Genomic DNA, 5,593 nt, shown 5'->3' on the forward strand with positions numbered 1-5,593 from the left:
TATATATATATAAAGAAGTGATGAAAATAACTTATCTTAAAGAGAAAGCTTTCAGGTTTTCTCCATGATGTATAATGTTAGCTGTGTTTTTAATTTTTTTTTCCTTAAAGGAAAGTCATCTCTACAGAGAGTTTGACGAGTATTTTTATCATGAAGCGATGTTAGCTTTTCTCAAATGTATTTTCTGTGTGCATTGAGATGCTTAGGTGTCTTTTATTATATATCAATTTTAATTTTATTGATATGTGATTTCCACCAGACTTCTACTTTATAAGGGTTCCTTTCCCACCTCATAATAAGTAATCTAGGAAGTGATATTTGGGGACTGTGTGAATATCTTATTTCTTTTTCATTATTATTTTTAAATTTTCCATGTTGCCTTTAAAAAATAAACAAAAACTTACTTATTCTTCTGGAAAATGAAAAACGGCACACATTTTTCTTAGATTATATCCACATCTATAGAACTTTAGGTTAATGGCCTTAAGAGATTAAATAAAGCCATGTGTTTTAGGAGATGAAAGTCTAATTTTAGTCTCTGGAATAAGTAACCAAGAAAATCAGGAAATTTTCACTCTAATTACTTTCTGACAATCTATTATGTCCTTTTTTTCCTATCTTTCTTTCTTTCTTTTTTTTTTTTTGTAGCGGGAATTGAACTCAGGGGCACTCAACCACTGAGCCACATCCCCAGCCCTATTTTGTATTTTATTTAAAGACAGGGTCTCATTGAATTGCTTAGTGCCTCACTAAGTTGCTGAGACTGGCTTTGAGTTCACAATCCTCCTGCCTCAGCCTCTCCAGCCACTGGGATTACAAGCGTGTGTCACCACACCAGTTATTACATTCTCCTTTTGATGAATACTCTATTTCTGAACATATTTTCATCTGATTGCTTTAGCACTTATTGATAGTTTTTGCTTGAATAAGTTATTACCATAGCAGTTATAAAAATGATGATTTGGGTTGGGGTTGAGTTTCAGTGGTAGAGCACTTGCCTAGCACGTGTGAGACACTGGGTTCGATCCTCAGCACCACATTAAAAAACATAATAAGCTAATGTGTCCAACTACAAATAAAAATATATTTTTAAAAATGATGATTTTCTATATCTGCCATTTTTTTCTACATTTATTAGTTGGAATTTCCTACAAAAAAGAGCCATGTTTTCTTTCTTTTTTGAGCTTTCATTTTTAATATCATTATGGATTTTCTTTCTTATTGTTCAATGTGGTATAATCCATTGCTGTCCTTATTTATTTCACTGCTCAAATTGTCCCAAATTTGTCTGGGATTCCTTATAATAGGATCCCAATTTTTAAATGAATCCATTAATTTTTGACCATTTTCTTGTTTTCTCACATTATAAAATGTTCCAGGCTCACTTTCTTCTTTCCTTGCCCTGGACATAGAATCAGCCACTTGTCTGAGGAAATCTAGTTCCTTTTATTGTGGAACAACATGGTAGACATGAAGAGGTGCCATCCAGGTCAATCATTAAGAACAGAGTCGCTGCCTAGCTGTGGAAAGTATGGTCATTGGGCAGCCTGAAGTTACCAGCTCCTTCAGGTCTATTTTATTTGCAAAACCCCTTTAAGTGCCTTTTCCAGAGCCACCCACATCCATGGAGTTAAACATGGGTATAAAGTCCTGGCTTTTCAACCTGATATGGGGCACTATGTTGGGGAAAAATATTAGCTTCACAGCTCCTTGCTCCACACCTGGCTGAGGCTTACAATGCAGTTAATTTCTTTCTTTTCTGAATCCTACTTCCTTCCTCCATCCTTATATACTTGTTGATTTCTGGTAAACATCTTGTACTTTTTTCTTTTGATACCGAGGATCAAACCCAGGAGTGCTATACCACTGACTTATGTCGCAGCCCTTTTATTTTATTATTATTATTATTTTGAGATAGGTTTTTTCTAAGTTGCTGTGGTTCATCTTGAACTTGCAATCCTCCTGACCCAGTCTCTCAAATTGCTGGAATTACAGGAATGTGCCATCATGGTCCATGGCTGAGAATATTTTGTGTTTTAAACTCCATCACAGCATGTTTCAGAGAACACAACCTGAGCCATATGGTATTTAGAATATGATTCTAGGTACTGTGTGCTAATATTACTAGAACACCATTGCTTCTATGCTCTTTTAGTAGACAGATACACATTTTAAAATAATTTCCAATCCAATGCCACATGGTACTTCTATTCCTTCTTTGACAAAATAATATGTATTTCCTTCTTCCCACAGTGAGAATCCTGACTCCTGATCTATTTATGAATTTTCACTGTATTTATTCATTTTCTCAATCCAATGATGCACACAAAATAACTTCAGTATTGCTACATAAATAGTGTTACCAATAATAAACCACTAAGAAATGTTCGAGGTTTCTTTGCCATATTTTGTGTTTGCTTTTTCAGAGACAGGAATCTCATTATGTTGCCCTGGCAGGCTTCAAACTCTTTGCTCAAGTATTCTTCTTGCCTTGGCCTCCTACGTAACTAGGACTACAGGTATGTGCCACTGTGCTCAACTTATTTTTATCTATATGATACATCCCACTGAGATTGCACAAATTATTGTGTCAAAAGTTGTTAATCTAATCATCCTTATTCTGTCACATAGTTACATTTTCAGTGTGATGTGCAGTTTAATTTCTTTGTTTATATGGAATTGAATTTTTCTCATATGAATTCAATTTTATTTATTGAATATTTAAAATACTAATGTAATTAAAAGACAAAGCATACAAAATATTCTCAGAGAATCATTGCCCTCCCTAGTATCCCATTCATACCCGCTCCCTTTAGATCATCAATTTCCTTAATTTCTGATTTATCTTTCCTGCAAGATGTATTTTGCAGATATTAGCAGATACGTACATATATATTTCCCCTTCTTTATTACACAAAGGTAGTGTACTACAGATAGTATTCTGCATTTTACAAGCACGAGATTTAAATTAAAACTAAATTGAGATCATAATTTCAAATTTGGAGATTTTAAGCATGCTTCCTTGAATGTATTTAGGTCATTCTATTATCTTCATTTCCTCAGATATTGGATGTGTTGGCCACTTTTCATAGTACCCATCTTCCCCAGGAATGGTATAGTTTTGCTGAGAACTGATTTTCTGTGGGGATTTTCTTCTTTATGTTTATGGTGCTAGTTTTTCAGTTCCCTCAGTCCTGGCCCCTCAAATTATCAAAAGTTCATACCAGGGATTTTCCTGCAAAGTTTAGCAAGTCTAATACCTACACTCACATGACACAAATGCAGGTATAGGTCTCATATTAGCTAGAGTTTTCTGCCTCAGGTAAGCAGGTGATTCTAGCCCAATTCTGGTGGGTAGGCAGGATAGGCAGGAAGGCCTGGTTTCACACAGATCCTGGCTCCAGTCTCCTACCACATTCTGGGAAAGTTTGGCCACAGTTTTCCATGGATTTGAAGTCCTATACCCAACTGCTTCTGACTTAACTGCTATAGTTTCTGTTTGCTTTGGTCTGTCATGATTTTCCTATCATATTTGATAGTTATGTACTTATTTTGGGGGGGGGTACTGGGGATTGAACCTAGGGGCACTTTACCACTGTGCCACATCCCCAGTCCTTTTTAAATTAATTTGTTATTTTAGTTTTGAAACAGGTTTTCCCTAAGTCATTGTGATCGTCTTGCCTCAGCCTGCCAAGTTGCTGGGATTATAGGCATATGCTACCATACCTGGCTGATGGTTATGTACTTTCAAGTGTATTTTAAACAACCTTATAGATCTTTGCTGTGTTTGAAATAATGTCAGGAGAATTATGCATATGCTCACTTTACCATCTTGACATGAAACCATTTATTCAACCCTTTTTATATATACCGGGGATTGAATCTAGTAGGGCTTTATCACTGGACTACATCCCCACTTCCTTTTTACATAGTAAAAAAATATAGATATTGAGAGAGGATCTCACTAAGTTGTTTAAGGTCTGGCTAAGTTGCTGAGACTGGCCTTAAACTGGTGATCCTCCTGTCTCAGCCTCCTGAGTTGCTGGGATTATAGAAGTGTGCCACCATGGCTCAGTCTCAACAAATTATTTTTGCAGTGCTGGGGATCAAACCCAGAGCCTTGTGATTGCTAGGCAAACATTCTACTGCTGAGCTACACTGCCAGCCCCTATTCAATAAATATTTATCGAGATCTACTGGGTGCCAAACACCAATCTAAATTTGTGGGATACTGAACTAGATTAAAAAAATTTTAAACAGCTGATCGGAGCTCAAGCTTCTTTGTCTTTATGCTTTGTTTATTAAGAAAGTGCAGTTCACTTTCATAATATAATAAAATATTTCAAATATATTAGGATGGTCAGGTTATCTTGAAGGGGTTCCCATCTTGCCTATTTCTTCCTCCCCTCCACCTATATCCATCTGGTTATACACTCTGAAAATGAAAGAACCTGAAGAAACTAAAAGCTCACCCCAAAAAGAAAGCTTCTCTTTTAATCCTTCAATCCTTCCCTTCATTGCATTGATGATGCCCTTAAGTGCTAAAGTAGACCACAGGAAACCATTTCTAGAAAAAGACCTTTCCACCTACTCAGTACTCTGTATTACTCCCTAGGTCCTTTTCTTTTGTGGATGGAAGTCTTGGCTTTTTTAATGTTAAATTATTTTAAAGAATTACCTTGGATATGAACTGTAGCTTCCGGACACACCTCTTACATATGCCGCCTGCTGCCCTCCCGGCATTTTTCCTCTGACAAACGTGTACTTAGACTGTGCGTGACATTTTTCCTGATTATTGTGTTTCACATCTTTTTATTCTCCTCTGGAAATGCTAAAATTAGATGCATTTTCAGTGTCTGGCTCAATGCTGAGACAAAAGACCTCCTCTGCTCTTTGATATTTAACAGGCTGATGTGCTGACTAATTCTGCAGCGGCTTTCTCTATTAGTTCAGTTGCTAAATATAGCAGTGGACATAGTGTCTGATAAAAGCAAGTTAATTAAACATACTTTTCATCCATTAGTATTTCAGTTGTTCAGTGTTTAAGCACAAACAGTGTTGCTCTAGAAGAAGCAATTCAAAACAAAAGACATATACATACTTAGAATATATAAAGCAATATTCAGCCATTTTCTGTTACTTCATTTTCTGCTATAGCTGTTGTTCCAAATGAAGTCATAAGCTAACATTTCCGTTTTAGAATTATGGAAGCTGAGGGAGGCCAAAAAGACCAATTGAGGAAGAACCACATTAATCTTTGGAGGTTTGTTCTGGTTGGGGTTAAATCATGTTAATGGAATGTAATGTTAATGTAATTTTCTTAGTCCATATTGGCACATTCAGAACTCTACCATATATGTTCGTGGTACAAATATACATGGCTTCTCTCAGCCTGGGATTAAATTGTACTTAGAGTCAGCCGAATATTAACAGCAGTTGGATTCTGAATCATTAGATAATTTATATTGTTGATTGATTAATGGTTTGGGCAAAATTTAACATAAATGGAGGGAAATTAATTCTTGACTTGTTTTGCAGGCTGGAATGATTTAGGATTGAGAGCCATTTTTTGGTCAGGATTAGGCCTATATTT

At 35.9% G+C, this 5,593-nt stretch overlaps 1 protein-coding gene across 1 annotated transcript in view; it reads right to left on the reverse strand.

Annotated features, from left to right (window-relative positions):
- Positions 1-4,838, reverse strand: part of Fhl1 (four and a half LIM domains 1) — a 76,556-nt gene extending 71,718 nt beyond the window's left edge. The window contains exon 1 of the mRNA XM_048797032.1: positions 4,679-4,838. The gene's annotated coding sequence lies outside the window, so the exon portion shown is untranslated. The remainder of the gene's footprint in view (positions 1-4,678) is intronic.
- Positions 4,839-5,593: the final 755 nt, after the last annotated feature.

Source organism: Marmota marmota, unplaced genomic scaffold (assembly GCF_001458135.2).
Source record: "Marmota marmota marmota unplaced genomic scaffold, marMar, whole genome shotgun sequence".
In the NCBI taxonomy this organism is placed as follows: domain Eukaryota; kingdom Metazoa; phylum Chordata; class Mammalia; order Rodentia; family Sciuridae; genus Marmota; species Marmota marmota.